Raw genomic sequence first — 21,742 nt, 5'->3', positions numbered from 1 at the left:
TATTTAGGCAAAATTTGTTTAGTTCGAGGGGTCGTCCATAAATTATGTATTTTTCTTTCAAAGGGGGAGACGCCCGGTGGCACTACTTGTGGTCAAAGATCATATAATTCTATGAAAAAAAGATAAAAGTGCCAAAAAATATTGAAAGTTGGGTTTCGTGCTTTATGGACGGCCCCAAACAAAAAATAAATGCCAAATTCGTGTTCAGCGCCCCAAAATTATGTAAATACCAAGATTTTGTCGCATTTATCGACACTCTCCGTCTTGTCCCTGACGGATTGGTTTCAAGAACCATCTTTACCGGGCCGTCCGACATCCTTACAGCATGCCCAGCCCACCGCAACCTGCCAATCTTAGTGGTATGGACGATAGATGGCTTCCCAAGCGGCTCCCGCAGGTCCTGGTTCTACCGGACTACCGGTCTGATCAGCGTTTGGTAGATGGTTAACCTGGTGTGGCGACACTCGATTGGAGCGTACTCCGGAGACCAAAGTATGCACGATTTCCTGCCATTATGCGCCGAAAGTTTTTTCTGCTAGTGTCGTTGTCGGCAGTTACTCGCTGGTACTAAGGTACACGAACTCGTCGACCTCCCAGTGTACAGCTATCACCAGTGTTTTTCACCGTATTTTAGCAGCTTACTGGGAAGTTGGTCCACTCCAGCAGCTTTATTGATTTTCCACCGTTCAATCTCCTCCTCCACCTCCAGGAGAGTAGGGGCTGGTATTCTGTTGTCTTCTGCTCGTGCACCAAGAGCAGTTGCCATACCGTCCTCGCGCTCTATCGCATCGCCGTTGAGATGCTCATCGAAGTGTTGCTTCCATATGAAGGGTACTTTTCAGTTTATCACGATAACTGTTAGCACCTGCCCTCTAAACCACGCTGGCCCATTATTACCTCAGTATGGACGAAACCACACTGGCCAGGAGTTTTCGCTTGCTGCCATAGACCATTCGACCATTGTGCTACAATAGAGATTGAAGACCTCTTACAGTTATAGTTGAAGTTGCTCTCAAACATAAGGTTGTCATCGACCAATCGACCCTTTAAAGATCGCGTTGTGGTAAAGCTATGCTGTCTTCGGTTTACGGTTAGGGGCCGTCCACATTCCACGCGGACACAAAAATCGTCATTTTAGACCCACCTGTCCCCTCTCGTGGACAGGCGTGGACATTTACAAACCCCTCTCCCCCCTTTTTGTCCACGTGGACATTTTTTTACAACGCAAAACGAAAAATGTTTATTTCTGTGGGTTTATTTAGGCTGATACAAATTTCTAACTCTTTTAATGTCCAAGTTAGCCGAGGGGAGGACTCTTTCTTAAAAACCTTTTCTACAAGGTAGAAGAGTTAAAAAACGCAGCATACTGATTGAATACTCTGTAACCAGAAAATAAAAGATACGTAATTTTAATTTCAGGGAAACAGGTGAATTAAAAAAAACAGGAACACCCACAAAACAACTTATGTGAAGGTAAGAAAAAATAGAAAATGAAGACAGTTATAAATATTTAAACAAAACAAAATTTCTAAAGTTCTAAACTATATCAAGTTTATTTTAAATGCATAAAATCTCTAGTGAATAAAGCTTGAAATATCTGACTTTCAAATAGGAAAGATAATTACTGAATTTAGTTCAAAATGATTAAAAAACATCGTTGATGTCTAAAAAACCTGCAATGGAAAAAATGATCGAACGAAAAAGGGCTGTAAAATGTTTCGCAGGTAAAGGAAAAACAGAATAAAAAAACTGTCTGAAATTATGTTAAAATAGTTTTTAGAAAACGGATGAAGCAAATTAGATATTCTGAATTATCTTAAAATGCTTAGGAACTCCTAGGTTCAAATTGATAGTTTTATTCTATGGAGAGGAAAAGGTAAAACAGAACATGATTTAAATTCAGCCAAATGGCTGAAGAATAGAAGCGTCCACGTGGACATTATAATTACCCCCTCCCCCCAAACATCTGCGTACCCCCTACCCCCTTTCCCTAAGTTGTCCTCGTGGAATGTGGACAACCGCTTATTCACAACCTTGACCTTTGTCTTATGGTACGCTACCTCCAGTTTCCTGGAATACATCCGATCTTCGATCTTGCGTATGGAATGCATGATCGTCAACTCGACCTTCCGATCGACTCATCGTAGATCTTTAGCGTTATGTCGTCCGCAAAGCCGACGCTCACAACTTCTACAGGGAACTTTAATACGCCGTCATACATGACATTCATGCATCGGATCCAGAATGGAATCTTGCACTTCTGACCGTCATTCATGTTGTAAACTAGTACTAGATTCTGTAAGTAGTTTTTCAAAATCTTGTACAACGGCACCGGTAAGAGGATGCTCCTAAGCGCAAGCGCTATGGATTCCCAGCTGGCACAATTGAACGCCTTCATCACGTTGTTACATTCTCTGTGTACTCCGTCAGTCATATCCGGGAAGAGGTAATCATCCAGGCGCTTCTGCATGATTACCCAGAACAGCCAGGGGGCTATTTTGAAGGCCGTCTTGATGACCAAGTTCAACTCTTCAAGGAGTTGACGATCACAATGAGTTCCTCTTTCTCTTGCCTTTTCCTCAACCTTGGCATAGCTGTCGTCGCTCACGGATTGGCTGTCCGGCAGAGTGACCGATCATCCCTGGTATGTGCCTAAGATACTGGAACGTCGAACGTGAGGCTTTAATGCCAGACAGAGCTGAAATGTTTAAAGTTGGCCCGGCTCAAAAGCTTTTGTTACACTGTGCGATGTACTGCACCACAGCCAATGAAAACATCGAGGCACCTTCCGAAAGGTCAATGTGATTCATTCGATGATAAAACAAAGTAGTGATGCCAAGAACCGGCTTCAGATTTTCCTTAGTCAAATATTCGAAGCGCAAACTGACTCACATATTCTGCCGGAATGATCGATTTGCACGCTTGTTTACTTTCGTACATCACCTCCCAATAAAGACCACCTTGCATAGTCATTACCTGCGCGTAATGAATCCCTATACATGCTCGCTATACCTGTTCCTTTCTGCCATGCTGTCTGTAGCATGAGCGTGACACACTTTAAATTTTATGAATGAAAATCGCTGTTGGCACAAGCATTTCGCCGCAACCATCGCCTTATGGATTATTATTCGTAATGCGCAACCAGCCAGCCGGCAGCTCATGTGTTCCTGTTTTTGCTGCTGCAGCTTACTTCACTGTGTGCAATGAGAAACATACAGGCCAAAAGATCATCCGAGATAAGGCTCGGTACGTGTATACTCCATCATGGTTGACAGCTCGTCAAAACCGTTCAGATTCGCCCCGATAGTCTTTAACGCACCATTTGCGCGATCTGCCCCGTTTGTTGGGTGAGTTCTGACTGGAATCGAAAACTATGGAGAAACAAATCTCTTTCGCGCTGGCAGCAAAAATACGCAACGTCATTTTGCGGATTAAGAATGAAATCCTTCCCGCACCCATCCCTCGGGACAGCAACTCCTGTCGTCGTTTCCCACAACGAAAATGTTTTAACGGCTCGGTTGTGAATCATTGGCCTTTCATCACTGCGGGTGTTTGCACAGGCAGAGTGGATCAAAAGAACATTTAAAACAGACGTGCAATGGACGGTTACCGATATTGCCTAATAATGATATCTAAAACACATCAAATGTTGTGTCTCAAATCTATTAAAAAAGGATGTAGGTGTGTTTTGATACAAACTCTCTCCCCGTGTCGAAAAAATAACCGAAAGTCAATAGGACCATTAGTCGATTAATAAAGATTTTTTTTGCGAAGGAGGTACAACCATTGCTAGCAGGACAAAAGACATGATAATTTCATCTCTACGTGATGAGCGGATGACATAATGCTTAAAACATGAACCGGTCGACAACGTACGGTTTGAAAGTTGAGGCTGTACGTACGTACCCACCGATAAGATTGTATTAGCTTGTACTGAACACATTTCCTCTGCTGACAGACACAATCGAAAACGTTGATCGTGCGAAGTGTGGGCGTCACCATGCTGCGCTGGACAATCTGGTTCCTGCGAAGGCCTTAGGTAATAAATGTCTTCGTTAATACGGTGAATAGAATAACTGAAGAGTTATTTTCTGTTTACGTCAATAAATTTTTTGTAGAATACGGCTGAAGATCGTATTCGTATGTTAGATTAAGAAAAAAAATTGTCAAGATAAAATGGATCAGTGGATTTTTGTTGAGCTTAAATAAATTAGTCTGAAGTGAATTCGTTCGAATCAATGAATAGAAACGGCGAGTAACTAATTTGTGAACTGAAGTAGATCGTTCGAATGATTACATTCAACTCAAACTGGACCATAATCAGTGTGATGTTATATTATTATTCATTTGTTAGGTGATATCTTTAATAGCGATCTTTTGGGTAAGCACTGGTAATCTTAACATTGTATTGAAGCATCGATGGTATTAACGTGCAACAGACAAAGTGGGTCTGCACCAATTTCGGAACAAGAGATGCTAGAGGTAAATCCTTTAATTCTGTTAAACGAACTCCCAATCGATGAACAATGGTAATTTATATAGAATAGAAGAAAGTTTTTAGTTTAACGCGCGTAAAGTAAAATGAACACAGGCAATCATAGAAAGTACGAATTTAAAATTCGTTGACACGCCCTAGTCAACACCACTCTAGAGTGGCACTGAAATTGAGCTCGAGCATGAAATTCCGTGCACTTATAATGTGTGGGAGCACGCCAAACCGTTTGATACTGAAATTTGATAGTTGTCAGTACACAATTCATCAAAGGTTAATTGATGTAGGCACGAGATATACGAACTAGTGAATATCATACATTAGTACAGGCACGCGCTACACAGGTTTGATTGATGGCTCTTGAACGTTAACTTCCCGTTTCAATTACAATTCCACGGCTTCGGTTGAGCAGCGGTTGAGTTCACTAGCGAGCACGTAATATTTGTGGTGCTCAAAAGTTTGATTGTAACTGTAATGGTTGGAATGCAGTGAGCACATTGTATCAATGCTATTTTGCTACTGTACCGAAGCTTAGTGTACGGTAATGGGAGAATGAACGAATGAACGATCCAATTTGGCACGGGTCTGAGTTCAAACGGTTTTTAGCCGTTAATTCAATCAAGATTTTCACACTGCACGTTTTCGATCTAGATACGGTTGATTAACTATCAATCTGACTGAACGGGCAAGTTAGACACGAATAAATAGCAGTAAGTGAATCTATTAGCATTATTTGCTTGTTAAAGAATAGTGATAGTGAAAAAATTATATGACGTCATTTTTGTAATGTTAATTTGAAGTACATGTTAAGATAATCTATACTATTGAATGTGGCAATTACGTTATAAGACATATAAGACACATTGTAGTCACATTCAATGCATTTTTTGATCCCAAATCTATTGACAGTTGGCGCGAAATCCGTCATATTAACCCACTAGTGCCCAAGTTGATTTTTAGACGGACTTCGGTAAAATAACTGTGAATCTTTAAAAACATTTTTTGAGTATTTATTGAAGCTATTCAGAGGTTTGACTGAAACCCGTCTGAAGGCGGCATTGGGCACTAGGGGGTTAATATTGCTGAAAGAACTTTATGTTGATGATATTAAACTGTTTTCAAGCAATAATTTAGATTCTAAATCAATATTCATGGGTCTTAAATGGCTGGGCAATGCGTACCATTGGTACATCCCGCACCCGTAGGTATAAAATAGGCCCATATGAAACATCACTGGTGGTCTTTTAGCCTCTAGCCTGGTAATTTCTATTCCTACTTTCCCGTGATGCCGACTAGAATACGAGCAACCTCTGGATAGATCGGGTAACCTCTGGCCATATGCTGACAAAGAAGGGAGGCTCTTACGGGATCCAATATGAGCATCTGACTTGTATGTGAAGAGCGGCTTGGAACAGCGTCTGATCACCATTTTAGTAGCGGCTGAACTACCATCTTGTTAGTGCGCCCAGAACTTCAAATACAAAAATCAAAAGCCTGCCCAACTAACAACTGACGTTTCATGATACTCTTGGAGACTCTCTTAAAGCTCATTTTGTACTTGTAATACGCTTTGAAACCTGAAATGTTAGTTGGGTGGTGGTTTTCGGGCCTCAAAACAGCGGCATCATTTGGTTCTCTTGCGAGATAGTGGTGTTGGTTGCGGGCTGTTAGTCTGCATCAGGATGAGTAACGAAAAAAATTCGAACCGAAACAATCGACATTGATCCAGGTAACGGAACCAGGTAAGGTAACAATTGGAAACTCGGAACATGGAGCTGACGATCTCTCGATTTCACGAATTGAAGAGCCTCAAGTTCAACACCTCACTTCGGATGATGACAGGGAAGATTTTCACGCGCAGGTAGAGCGCGAATACGACCGAAAATAATGAAATCAAGATTATCATCGGGAGTTTCAACGCTCAGATCGGTCAAAAAAAAAGTTTTAGCGTGCGCCGATTTCGCCACCACTAAGAAGTTAGTATCTTCTTTCAGCACAGTCTCTCACATCATTGGTACAACTTGAGGTCACCAAATGAGACAGAGACCGTTATCGACCATGTATTAATAGATGGTCGGCACTTTTTGGGAATCACTGATCTCTGAACTTACCAAGACACCAATATCAATTCGGTACAATCTCGCGCGATTGAAGCAATCGCGACTGAAGCGACGTCGTCGAAAACTACGCACATTCGCTCGAAGCTACGTTACCGGAGGCCAGTGATTTGGTTGAAGCCTCTCTTGAGGACTGTTGGAGCACCGTAAAACCAGCCAGCAACAACTTAGCGGAGAACGTTCTGGTCATGTGGTACAAATCCAACGGAATAAGTAGTTCAACGAAGAGTGTCAGCTGGCGTTGGTCGAGAAGAACGCTACGCGGATACTGATGTTGCGTCAAGCTATCCATCAGAACGTGAAACAATGTAGACATACAGCAAAACCAACCCTTCCTGGATGAATGGGAATATTCCGATGGACAATCGTGAGCACTGTTGCCAACTGTACAGATTTATTTGGAAATGTACAGATTTTCTCGGTTTTCTCGGTACAGATTCTGTACTGTACAGATTACAGATTTCGAGGAAAAATACAAATAAGTACAGATTTTTTTAATGGTTAGAAAAGATTAGACAAAACTTTTTGACCGACTCTGCAACAATACAATGAATGCGATCTTGCAATACACGCACTTAGAATTTACTGCCAAATCTCGGAAATTCGCTGCCGAGAATGGCACCACTCGGTTAAAAAACGGCAGCTGTTACATTTTTTCGTAAATCTCGATTTACCCAAACTGAAATGTTGTCACAAAATATTCGAAATATCGGTAGTGTTGCTGAATTATGGGTTTCATTGTTTTTTGGCTGAATTTTCAGGAGATTGCACCGCAATGGCTCGGTTATATGCACTACCGAGCCCCATTCTTAAGTTTGCAAAAGTTTTATTGACAATCGAGCTAGTAGTTGAGAATTAATATTATTAATAGTGGTGCAGATTTTGGTACAGATTTTTCCCGGAAACAGTACAGATGAAAAAAAATTTTGTAGCTCCCAGTCAGGGATGGTATTGTGGCGCCAGCACTAAATTAAAGTTCGGAAGTCGGACTTCCGACTTCCGAACTTTCTTCCGACTTTACAAACACATAGAACAACTGCGTGTTAACACAACATGAACAGCGAGAATGATTTCAATGTATTTGTTTTTGTAAGCCGGATTGACAGCGCAGTGGCGGCTGAGATCCAAGTATGATGACAGTTCTACAAGGTATGCTATTCACGTCGATGTATTAGTATTAGTGATCGTTATTAACTTTTTCCAATTTTGTATGAAATTTGAAATGATTTTGCATTTTAAACTAAACTAATAAAACATACTTTCCTGAAAAGTTATAGAAATGATGTTGAAACATGTTTTGTTTGTGGGGAATACATAAACATGCTGCGGTTTAGGTAAAATATGCTATTTTTCATCAATTTGCCGGTAACCTTTTTGCACTTTTCGTTTTTTTATTGTAGTCTTATAGCGCTTCTAAATAGAGTCGCTTATGTTTCATACAGTAACAAAAGTCATAAGCTATGACAATGACTAAGATTATGCTCCAACTATTAGAAATATAGCATTTTTATATATTTTATTTCGACATATTGTCGCAATATTTCACACTAAATCTAAATTAATATCAATTTCTAGTGTGTTTCAACTGGAGATTCACTCTCCAATCAAAAAAATCAAATATAAAACAACATAAAACGAGAAGTTTCCGAAAATGTTCCGAATTCCATACAAAAAACGAAAATTTTCATAACGAGATTTGTTTGTGTGCGTGGATAGATAAAAATGTGGCATACCTTGTAGAACTGTCATCATACTTGGGGCTGAGATGGTTGCAGTGTTGCGAGAACAACAAAAATAAACATCGGAAGTGAGCCTGACTGCCAGTTCGTCAGCGACGTTTTGATAATTTTTATTCAAATGCACAATATTCTACGCGATTTTTCGGGACTCGTAAGTAATCTACGTAGAAAACTGTATTCTACGTTTTCTACGATAAAAAACCACTGCAAGTAGAAAACTCTTAAACACTCGAAAATTCACAGTATGAGTCATAAAATGCCATTCGCAGCGCTGATTAGATGTATTTAAGTAACGGGAGAATTAATATTACCGACAAAAAGAAACACGAAGAAGCAAGAAAGTGTTTTTCCGGACTACTTTGTGATTATGGCGAAACAAGCAACGGAACTTCAAAAAGCAAACAAAGTTTTCACTCAATTATTCAAGCGTAATTCACGGTTCAACAACATATTTGTTGTCATCCAAAAATGCTAATTAAGCAAAATCGCATAATATAGGCGTCACATACAAAATCAGTGCAACAGCAAAGGCACATCCAAGGCCTGATTTCTACAGAACTATGCTATCGCTGTCAAATTTAATATATTTAGAGCGTACCCAACATCTCAATGGTTCATGGTTCCCCTGGAATATATAAAAAAAGCCCACAAAAAATTCCATGTAACTTCAAACGGTTGCAGGAAGAATTCTTTACACCCTCGGGAAAAATAACTCTAAAATGAGTAAGATTTGACGCATTTTCGTAAAAAGTGGAACAACTCATAAACTGAGTAACCCCGTAAATACGCAGAATTGAGAAACAAGGCGTTTCACAAATTGAGTGATTGTTACTCACTTTTTGGGTACAGTATTACTCAGTTTTGAGAGTTTTTTGCTACTTAATTTAGTTTACTAATTTATATAAATTCTCAATTCATACAAAATAATCAACACAATTAACAATAAATAATAACTTTAAACTTAAATTTCGTTTATTCTTTATGTAATTTACCACAAAAATCTCTTTGCAGGTTTTCGTACAACACTTGTAGAATATTCGTTTTTGGTTAGGTATTCTACGAGAGGTCTTCTACGTAGAAAACTCGTCGAAAACTACATGAGTTTTTCTACATGACATCCCTGCTCCCAGTACAGATGAAAATGTGGCAACACTGATCGTGAGGTGATAAACGGTGTACAAGAAGAGGATTAAGACTGGATGCACTCCAGGAAACTGGAGTAAGCGCACCATGAGTGCTTTGACCGAGGTGACACAAGGGACAAACGAGCAGAAGGTCATCCTCGATGGCCAGATAGCAGCGAGAATTGTTCAATTCCGCGGAGAGTAGACGGATGCACTGACTTATTTCGGAGGTATCTGCATTGGTCGGAAGCCACCATGGAGAAAACTAAATCCTGTCAGGCCATAGTTGCTGCAGATAGTATCTACACAGGCTCGGGAACGTGGGGTCTCCGAGTGCTTGAATGCGGAGGAGACCGCTGAGCGTGTTCTCTTCGTATGCTCTCGTTTTGTGCGTGTGGAGAGCGATATGATGATAGTGAGCAGGCCAGACACTACTCCAGATAACCTAGATCAGAAGATCAGTGAAGAACCGGGCTCACGAGTCCTGGAACTACAACGTGTGTGGCGAGTCATCCACCAACACGCTAATGGTAGCCAACTGCCAATCTCCAAGTAGTGAGCTAGGAGGTAAAAAGCAAAGCAAAGTCTTGGTGCTACATTCCGATTCGGAACTTGACCTTCTGTTTATTATACACAGACTTCGCAGCCAACTGTTAAATGTACAGGACAATTGCGGAGCTACCGCTACGATCCAACTGACACTAACAGTCTCTCCCTAGTCGAGACTCGAACCTACGACGTCTGGCTTGTTAGGCCAGCATCGTACCTCGAGACCAGCTGGGAGGCAGTTAGATAGGAGGTCCCCGACGTAATACATTGACCGTCGTTCGAAGAAGATGATGGCTGAGAAAGTGCAACTGTCTCAACACCATAACATCAACCCCACTGCCTGAGTTCTTTTCTCAAGTGTCTGTGAGCAAATTGCTCTGACACTTTGGAAAAATGCGCTGTGCAATCAAATGTTATTAGTAAGAATATTAGAAAAATACATAATGAGACGGAAAAAAGTCAACAAAGTTAGATTTAGAATAATAGGTAAAAAAGAGTAGAGCGTTATACTTCATCAACAGTCATATAACAACAAGTGATCCCAAGCCAATATTGTCAATCATGCTGACCAATAACAGATGTTTTTAAATTATTCATGGATATTTTGTTATTGCAGCCCTGAACGACACATAAAAACTTCCTTCAAGCAAGTAATCAAGTTCACATAATCACCCTGTTCCACAACATAATCGCCTCGTTCCACAAATCATTTATCACTCATATAAAACTCGCACTTGCCAATGCTATAAATCGAAATAAAAACTAATTATCATTCATGTTCGCTAAGAAATATGCATATCAAAAAATTGAATTTCGTCTTTGCCATTGGATACGGCACCAAGCTACGGATTGATTTATGTTTTATCATAAAAAATAATAAAGGCTGATCTTGGCTTTACTAACGGACCATGAAGTGTGTTTTCAAAGTCATGTTCGTTGCATAATTTAACATTTCGTTATCAAGATAATCCACACAGAGGTAAAACCACGCGACCTGGGGTAACTATCAAGATCCTAACCTGATTGTTGTTACACACGCGATCGTTTAGTATAAGAAAAAAAGAAAATACGATCGCTTTCTTGGCGAGACAGTTCACATGAACCAGCCTGGCTGCTCCCCCAATGCATCGCTTAGCAAAGGGTTTACTGTTTCATCTGAATACAAGGGTGTAACTTTAATTGCTTTTAATTATTGCCGCGCTTCTTGAAAAGTGACGTCACCTGCCATTAGCCCGACCTGCGTGGGAGTCGCAGGCGTACTCTATTCTAACGTATGCATCTCATTATTTCCGGCACTCACTAGCCACGCAAGATGTCTACGTAATGGATGGCAAAAATGACCTACGGTACTAAGAACGACTGTGTTGAGATAGTTTGGAACACAAGTTTAAATGGCGGTGCGCTCTGACTCGCTAATGGCGAACCTTGTGCAATTAATTGACAAAACTGTCGGTTGCGATTGTTTTGAGGAGATAAGTCTCAGTAGGTGAACCGAAAATCAGACAGAATGCAATAAAAACATGTTGTCCTCCAATAAGCGACGAGTGGTGAAAGCGGAGCACTTTTCATTATTATTCCAGTTTGTACCATATTATTGTGGTCGCGGAGCATTTTAACACATTTTGGAGACCCACATACCCATTTAAACTTTTTGTCATCAACTTAGTGCAGTTATATTTTTTCGAAATGAAGCGTGAAAGACGTAAGATATAGGTTGTACAACATGGAGTTATCGGGCATCAACTCAGATCATGTTGAAACTGGTTGATGCTTATGCCGTAATGCGACATATGTAACATTCAATCAATCATAAATTATCTCCAGATTCCGGTGAATGCGGCATTCAATGGTGTCTAATATTGACTAAAAATTATGATAACTTTCCCCCTGTTGCTGCAATATTCTCCCAGCGACGTGGTCTGCCCGAGTGATTAATCTCCTGATTAGGTGCCAAGCGGCTGCCAACAAGGAAGCCCGACATACCGAAAACTCCAAAAATGTTCACTCACCTATCAAAGCGTCAGCGGGTGTGTCAATTAGGGAATCTAAATGGCCGTTTTCTACTGCTAGTATCCGGTAAGAAGATGTTACGAACGTGAGCACTACAGTGGTTCAACATTCCAACCGAAACCGCGGTTAATAGTCGGTTATAGGTTGCACTTAGAGATGAACGATGGATTGGATTCTATTTTATTTTGATAATCTTCCCATGAAGACTCATACAAATTATGCAATCGGGTTGTATAACATATTATTTCATTCATTCTATTAATATAAATATTTTCTAGTACTTGAGACGCATTCGGAGATTACTTTTCATTATTCTTCATGTAAGCCAGCAATCATTCTAATACACACCGAGCAATCTCAGCGGGTTAAAGTGTTACGGGCAATTTGATTAATTTTGGAGCTTTCCCTGCTGTGTGTGCGCATTTGATTTTGGGTTGCCCTCTTCCGCTGCCGTTGTCTCCGCTCGCGAACACAACGACGAGATGTGGCCCTTTCATTCTTCCACATTTCGTTGTGCATATAGAATCGACTAGCAGCAGTCAGCCGTTCGCACGTTGTACACCCAACGGCTCGTTAATGATCTACCAATGACAGCGGTGCTTACCGCTACTTTCTCACATAGCCAACAGCAGAATTATATTTTACAGAAAGATTAATGTGAATGGCAGCGTTCGATGGTTGCATTAATTTGCCTTTTAAAAGATAATGAATAAATTTAATTTGATTGAGAGAGATTTCATAGGTTCTAGAAGCAATTATGCGAAGAGCTTAGCATATATTGTTCTGTAAGTTTGGGTGACTTTATTGTAATTGAAATGTATTAAGATTTTTGAAGAAATATTACTTTTAACTATTTATCCCATTAAACCTACATGAAATAAAGTGTGTCGGTGTCGTTTTGAACATCTGATCTGATTTTTCAATACGAAGTTTTCGGTTAACAATTAAAGTTTTGCAGTAATTCTCTATCCGTTTTCATGACCTATTATTTAAAATGGCTTTTTAATAAAGAGTGCCATAAGGAATTTTCAATTATCGCTGTAAAATTACTTTACAGTCGGGAATTACTTTGGGAGACGTGCTCGGTCAAGGACCGAGTAAGATCCGGCCGGCCAGTAGCCGTCATGCTGGTGAGAGATCGGGTTCGTCTAGAAATGTATCGTTCGATCCGGAAAACCGCTGCTGATCTGGATTTGTCGATTGGTACTGCCCACACCATCATGACGAAGGACCACCTGGGATACAAGTCGAACAAAAAACGCAAGCCTCACGGGGTAACGGAGGCTACAACGTAGAAGAGACTGGACAGTGCCAAACTGATACTTTGTCTTGCAACAGCCGCACAGGGCCCAAAATGATCGACTGTGGGCACCGACACTCCACAAAATATCCGCGGTTCTAGAGCGCCGCTATCGAGGCGTGAGAAGCTTCCACTAGTGTTTGTCGAGAAAGAAAGTGAAAGTCTGAATCCCATCTGGTACGAGATCCTCATGGACCAAGTGCGTGCCGCGTGCGGTTTTTTTAAAAACGTCTCAAGCTCGTCATACAACACAAAGGGGGTGTGCTCCCATCTAATATGTCGTTTTTTGATAAACACTGCTTCAATAAAATTAATTTAGGAAAGAATAACTTATATTTTAATCTTTTTGAGACATTTTTAAAGTGTTTTCAAATTTGTTGAACACCCTGTATATGCGGGGTGCATGGTTGATAAACGGCTGGGCGGTGCATGTCAGCAATACAACCCAATAGTTATCATAAAATCTTGCAGAATTAGCTAGACTACACCGCCACTTCTACAAGGTTGCGCTCTAGGAGCATTGCCGAAAAGGACAGAAAGTACGGAGATTTGTTGCCGCAGGGTACAGTAGGTACCAGGGCGGCGGCACCAACAACGAGCTGGGTACAGAGACGAGCTTGGTACGAGATGCAGAGTCGTGTGGTCAAGTGGGAACAAAAGGCTGTCTACAACTACACCATCCTCAACGTACACTGCCCTCATGAAAAAAAGACCCGATGTAGTGAAAGAAGCGTTTACGCGCAGCTGGAGAAACTCTGCGGTAGTTTCTCCCCGCGGACATCCACAAAACCACGTGGAGATCACCTGACCAACGTACAGCAAACCTAATTAACCATGTTCTCATCGACGGCCGGTTCTTCTCAGTCATTACCAACGTACGCACCAATCGCGTATCCTTGCCGACCATGCATAACGAACGGCATTGCCAAACCCCCGGATCAACATCAAGCAACTCTGGGACTTTCAGGTTGCAGAGGAATTACCCACTGCGGAGAGTCTGACGCATCGCCGCTCAAGGACGGCTGGTACAGGATTCGCACAGCTATCACGGAGACCGCACCGGAGACACTAAGAGTGGAAGCACCGATCAGTAGACTGCTATGGCGGGGATTGCGAGGTAGCGGTGAATGAGAAGAGCTGGGCCAGGAGAATGGGGCTTATTACGGGAGTCACTTCACGGTGAAGTGAAAATCGTAATAGGCACGGTGAAAGTGATTCCCATTTGATTTGCACGCATCTTTTTTCACCGTGAGATTTTTTCACTTCGTTCTCACCGTGAGGTGACATCCGTAATAAGCCCCAATATACCTGAACAAGTTTAATGGGAAGAACAAGACCAAATACGAACGGACACGGAACGACATGACCACGATTCTCAGACGAAAGAAGCGTCAGCGTCAGATCATGAAAACGAGGAGTTCGAGCTGCTGTCCCGTGCCAGTGACACGTGGAGTTTTGTAAGTAGGTGAACCACTCGCGCTGAGGTTATGTGCCACAAGTCGATAGATGCAACAAAGCAGATGGGAACAATCTGATGGATGTCAGCGAGATGATCGACGAGGCCGAGGGTACTTCGGAGTACCATCAGGTAATTGCCGAGTAACAGCCCCCGATGATCATGTAGTTTATTGTGAAATCGTAAAGCTGAAGGACAACAATGCCTTCGTTTCCAAAATACTCTCGCAGGTCCTGTTCCACCATCTAGCAGGAGGTTTGTGCGCCAGTACCAAGCGGGTTCTACTTCACGGCTGATACAAATGATCGAGAACAGCTATGTCAGATCTGCACGACAACGGATTCCCGGATAAAGCTCATGTTCAGCGTTGCAAATTAAGATTTTTTTGGGTTGCCCGTTTGTACCCACCTCAACTGAAATGCTGTCAACATACCCTGACATGTTAATAACTCAAGTTATAGCTCTTGAAGTGACGCTACTTCTGTTATTTTGTTCACCACAAAAAAAAGGGATTTCGTGTTTGGTTAGGCGTTGGTTAGTGATGGGAAAAAATACTGTTTAACCGAAGCAATAAGTGTTACGAAACATCTACTCCGTCCATTTCAACAGTGAAATATTGGTTTGCTCAATTTCATCATGATCGTTAGTACCATTACAACCGCTTTGAAGGTTGTAGAGGTACGATCATGCACTGCCCTATTTAGCCTTCAGCATCACGCTTTGAAAGGTTTAATATGGCAGTTAGGCCGGAAAATCGTAAAGTGAAATTAAGTGAGATACCATGGAACGGGGAGAAATTGATCAATTTTTATAACAATTTCCAATTAACTAGCTTCATTTACATTTTTCCCGAAATAGTATGGTTTTAAAACAAGCTGGTATGTGCTCCAGTAAACCTCTATGACTATTGGTGAAATTTCTATCATCTACTTCATGAAATAAATTCGATAATTCTATAAGGTACTATGAGGTAAATTGGGGTGAAATTGATTACCATTGAAATCCATACATTCTTTTGGCAATGTGCTTTTTTTTCCGATATGCCAAAGATAAATGATGATTTCTGTACTGAAAAATATCATTTACAGCTAGTTAGTAAACGAAAATAACGATATTTCAAGTTAAAATTTGTTTATTTTGGTTGTCGAGCTGCTTGTTGCTAAATTTGCTTTTATTTGATCGTCGTTAGACCGATTTCAATTCGGTTTGTTGCAAAAGCTCAAAAACTAGCTCTGAAATTAAAATCTTTTCCTGTGAATTCATCAGTATTTCTTTAATAATATGGAATGATCATTGTTGAAAGTTACATTTTTTGAGCTTTTATCAAACTTTACTCACTTCTCCAAATTTACGTAATTAACCCTCAACTAAGATTACTTTAAGTAAATTCAACACTTTTTTTATTATTTGGAAACTTGTTTGATCAAATTTGATTGAGTTTTGACTGAGCTAGAAGAATTTTTCGAAAATATGAAAAATTGCACCGGGCATGCAAAGGTTCACTTTGACAGGTATGTGAATCATGCAAAAGTTGCGTTTAAGCACAGAACGGAAGGTCATCTGTGATTCGAAAACTGCTGAGTGCTCAGTGAATTTTGCAGTGCTCCCTTGTGGTGGAAAGAACGCATTTTACACGGAAAATAAATAGAATTTATACTTCTTTTATTGAAATCTGTCATACACACTGGTATAAATCTGCCATGCGAAAACACTACAGGTGCACTCTTTTGATGCGGTTATTAGTTTATTCTATATTATTACTTTTAAATTCTCTCAAGTTTCCCAGCAATAATGACTATCACAAGCATTTGAAAGATGTTTTATATTACACTTTTGACGTATGAGTATGAATAATATAATCGATCTGGAAATTTGCAAATTTTTACTACTGAAAGGTACGGGGATGAAAGAAATATTTAAATTGTGCCGTCACGAAAAGGGATTAGGATTCGAATTCTTATAGAATCTGCGATTTCGAACCGTCCCAGATGGTCTCGAGGTACGATGCTAGCCTACCAAGCCAGTTGTCGTAGGTTCGAATCGCGGCTCAGAAAAGACTGTTAGCGTCAGTAGGATCGTAGCGCTAACCCCGCAATTGTCCTGTACTCTCAAGCAGCTGGCTGCGAAGTCGGTGTATAACAGAATGTCGAGTTCCGATTTAGAATGTAGTAGCAAGGCTTTGCTTTGCTTTGGAATCTGCGATTTACATAGTATCGCTGCACCAGAGAGATTGCATATCCTATTTGCTAAATTCATTGTACTACCATTGAAAAGAAAATATTGGTTACATCCACATAATGTGGAAGATCATTCTAAAACTTATTTAAATTTAATATAAAAGTGTTCTAAATTAGTTTCGCTTCGACGCAAATTGATTTTGTGGAATAGAACTCTGTGTGAAAAAGACCTGCTTTTTCGTGTGCATTTTTCGAAATAAGACCAGTAAAACAGGAGGTGTGAAACGACCCGGGGACAAGCTATTTCATTCGCTCAACATGTCGACGGGCTTTGGCAAAACGTATAACTGTGTTATTTAGGCGGAAGAGCAAGACTTCACATAGCGGTGTGCGAAACGGCTCTTTTGCAAAAGCGGCTTTGAACCGCTCACTCACCGTTCCGAACAGACTCATATGAACGGCTCATGGTTGACAATGATTCACGAGCGTTGGCAGTTCGTATTTTCTCGGTAAACTTCGAGTTCGCGCGAATCCATCAGTTATGGTGCGCTCAAAAAACCGTGGCTCTTTTTCGTGAGCTGTTCATTCTTTCGCTCTTTTCTAAGAACCGGTTCATTCACACATTCAAATAAAATCATGATTTTTAAAAATTTTCTATCGTTATCCTTCGGTTTTAAAATTCCGATTTAAAACAGTTCGAAATCGCTACAATAACAGTTCGCCCATGTACCAACTGTCATTTATGCGATCTAGTGCGATTTATGCATCATTAAAAAATTGAAGGACAATGATATGAAATCACGTTTGTTCAGAAAATTACATTCTTTTAGCTGATATATAAATACCAGAAATCCGTGAATAGTTAATATCGAAATATCGTTCGCCAAATTAATATACTACAACCACATTATCCGTTGCTCCAGAAGCTTATCCAAGTTTATCTAATCTCATCCTCCTTATTTTTATTCCATCGGATGCATCTAACATCAATGAGTCCAAAACCGATATACCTTCAGAGTTTGGATCTCGGGTGATCGATAAAACATGTGATATAATGAAATAACAAAATGAAACCTGTTTAGAAATTTCATGGTCGACTAAGGTATTGATTCAATATTATAAAATATCTAGATATTTGCCTAACAAAATTTATCTGTACAACATCTTCTTACAACACAAAGTAGCACTGCCTTTAAACAAAAACAAAACACTTCATATTTGAATCATGACAACGATAAAGTTTCAAACTAATTTTTATAAATAACTGTCGCTAACACATGATACAATCGTGAGAGGAAGACCTTCGCAATAATTACATCATTAACAGTTTCGAACACCCGGTTTTAAATAGCATTGATTGTGGTTCGTATTCCAAACCAACATGTACGGGACATCAGATAGCTTGTGTTGATACTTTCACTTACTTCCACTATGCCACATTATAGATTTTCGAAGATAAAAAATTGCACAAAAGTGAAACTTGGCTGTTTTCGCACAACGTTTTTCCATTGCACGTAAAAGTTCGAATTGAACAGGTTAAGCTGTTGAAATAACCGTCAATTCAAAACATCGAACAAATTATGCCACTTTATACTACTGTCGCAATGGCATAAACGTACACGACAAATGTATATTGCTGAGGGCAAAGAAAATTCATTCGTGATTTTTCAGTCCTCTTTGTGTACACTTTCTGTTTCATCATATACCTGAAGTTGACCTTCCGTTCTGTGGTTTAAGGACACGTTAACATTGCTTAGTGTTGTAAGAGCAATATCTTTTGATAAGTATTTTTTATCACGAATTTTCAGGTGATCAATTTCACCCCACTGATCAATTTCACCCCATTCCACGGTACTTAATATCACAGGCAAACGCTTTGGTCATCATGATTACTTACACATGAAGAAGTCATGCGCGTGGTGGGGGCCGCGTTTCTTGAAAACTGGCGACTCGCTATAAAGGATGAAACATAGATCAACCAATCCTGAGTCCAAATGGCAATCGGCAGAGTGGTTTTTGCTTGGTAAGAGTCTTCCGAAGTGCTCCAAAAACGCAATAATCAGCCAATAAAGTGTTGGACAGTATTTTTTGGGATTTGCAAAGCATAAGATTTGTCGACTAACTTGAACATGCTTAAAGCAATCAACAACAATTTTTATTGTACATTATTGTATCGATTAAGTGCTAGTGCTAAGGTTGCATATGGCGATGAAAATAGTGCTCTTTTACCAAGACAATGCTTCCATTCATTTTGCTCGGGATACAACCGATAAATTGAAGGAATTGCGCTACAGATCTCACCTTCCGTGTTCGTCAAATTTAGCCCGAAGTAATTATTTTCTGTTTCCCCTGTTGAATATGAGGCTCTCTGGCAAGCGCTCGAAGGAAAACAAATAGTCGGAAACAATCGGACATTTTGAAGGATTTGACTCGCAGCATTACAAAACTGGCGTCGAAAAATTAGAGGACCACCGCAATAAGTCGACTATGTCGAAGAATAAAACAGTTTTGTCATAAAAATAATCGATTTTCCATTAGTAGGGATTTAGGGAACAGACTTTTTGCCCATGTGATTAGCATTTATACATCATCCATGAAACTGTTGATCGGTTATTGATTTTTTCTGTAAGTTTTCAATGTGTGAATATTCTGTTCTCAAAACCGATTTTTTATGAAATAAAATTCAAAGTTTTGTACATGAATTTTATATTAAATCCCAAGCATTTTTCGTCCATCTTTTATTCCTTAAGCCACTTGAAAATACAATTAGTTCTAAAAGCTAGTTTCAGGAAATTGTACCAATTGTAAAAGAGCTGGAAATCTCCTTGTTAATTATTGTTTTTACTATTTTTACCCATTGTATCGTTGTTTCCATAACAAAACCATTAACATTTCAAATGTTTTTGTTTTATAGAACAAATCATGTCGGAAACTAGCTCGTATAATCCATTTCGTCGTTCTCGAGCAGCATGCGTTTAAATTTAAAACCCCATTAATTTGGATATGGGACCATGAAATTGATGATTCCACGTACGTATTCTCGTACCTACATGGTAATCATTTTGTGTTAATTGCAGCATTAACAATGGTCTACAGAGGCACCAAGCACAAGGACACCCAACTCTTTCTTTTTGCACGCCGATCGTGTTGCCGATTACGAGCTTATTGGGGGTTGTAAAATTATATGCTATCTGTTTTGGCAGGTGACATTCGTGGTTTTTTTATAGACTAGAATCTTATTGGGTAAAGAAATAAAAAGTAGGATAATTAATTGAAGTGTACACTCACCAAATATCTCGCGTGAAGGCGCACGCAGCCGATCAGCACGCTGGAAGTAAATTAGAGAGAAGGAGAATCAATAATAATATCCGTTAATTAACAATAAGTACTGGGATTGGGGCGGTCATTAGTATCAAAACAGAGAGTGTTTCATTTTATTAAACCATTTGCGAAAAGTTGCCAATCGCGAAATTAATCGGTTCCCCCTTTTCGGTATGATATTCTCCAGATGGGGGATCCGAAATACGATTTCGTTTTCACACTGTGTTTTCAACCTACTTATACGTGCGTGGATGCCATGAAAAGTGCATTCAATGATTCCGCATGGTGGTTAAGAGCGTTCTCGGTGGGAGATTTCGAATTCAAGGCGAAATGCACCTTCAGTTGCAGATGCAGACCGTATTTAAAGAGGGTGTGAAGTGATAAATCAATAAATAAGTCGGTTTAAAGTTTATTAAATGTACCACAGAGGGAGCCAGATTTTAGGTCAACTATTGTTTAAGGCGATTGTTGATTTGCTTTATTTTTATTTAAAAAAGTCAATTTCTATGGTACAAGTATTTCACATATATCCATTATCGTAGCGGGGGCTAGTGTGGTTGGTAACGTCTCCGCCAACCACGCACGACGCCTGGGTTCGAATCCCACCGCCGACATAGGTGTCGATGGTTGTGAGGTGGCGTGATCCACTCACAACCAACCCAACTGGTCTAGATTCAATCCTAGCCGACACCGGGAGATTTTCTGAGGCAAAAAATCTCTGGGATCACGCCTTCCATCGCATGAGGAAGTAAAGCCGTTGGCGCCGGTCCGTTAATAAACGGGTCGTGAGTAAGGGTCCTAGGTGTGGAGTCGCCTCCCTGGGCGTCGGTGATTGGCCACAACAGTGGCGGAACTAGACCGACGGAAAATAAACGAGAATAAAAAAAAAAAAAAAAAAATATATCCATTATTCATATTAACACAGGTTCTTACTCCTACTAGTCAAATTCAAGTATGGACTATGAACTAGAAGAATGCAGCAAGTTTGATCCTCTTTCATTATGTAGCGCTTAATCTGATTGCACTTTCCATTTCATTCCTGCTCGGCCAATAATTGTGACAAAGATCACAACACTGACTGCTTTACCACAACAAATTCAAACTACAGTGCCCTTCCTAGTCTGTACCGGCAAAAATATAATAGCACAAAGAAAAACTATGCGCAAACGCGTGCAAAAATTTACTATCCCCAATTGACGCCCACAGAGGAAAATTCATTGATGGTTTGTGAGTCGCGTCTGTCCGCCAAACTGGTGGATAGTTTTGGCACTCACTAAAATTTGCGTAGTTTCAAATACAGTAAAGCCCCAATTGTTCACACATTCGATTTGAATGGTCAGCCCATACTTGCTTCAGTAAAATTTTTCTTTTTTAATCGTTACAAATGGGTTCTTTCTGTCATAGGTATCCAACACAATTGATTGATTTTAATGTCTCTGATCAGATGAATTCCAATT

At 40.1% G+C, this 21,742-nt stretch overlaps 1 protein-coding gene across 6 annotated transcripts in view; it reads right to left on the bottom strand.

Moving 5' to 3' along the window:
• LOC129721677 (uncharacterized) overlaps positions 1–21,742 on the bottom strand; it is a 74,023-nt gene that overhangs the window by 15,847 nt on the left and 36,434 nt on the right. For all 6 annotated transcript variants that reach the window (XM_055674537.1, XM_055674538.1, XM_055674536.1 and 3 more), the window contains one exon: positions 20,253–20,292. The gene's annotated coding sequence lies outside the window, so the exon portion shown is untranslated. The remainder of the gene's footprint in view (positions 1–20,252; positions 20,293–21,742) is intronic.

This window comes from Wyeomyia smithii, chromosome 2 (assembly GCF_029784165.1).
Source record: "Wyeomyia smithii strain HCP4-BCI-WySm-NY-G18 chromosome 2, ASM2978416v1, whole genome shotgun sequence".
Lineage (NCBI taxonomy): Eukaryota > Metazoa > Arthropoda > Insecta > Diptera > Culicidae > Wyeomyia > Wyeomyia smithii.
This window is presented reverse-complemented; position numbering and strand designations above follow the sequence as displayed.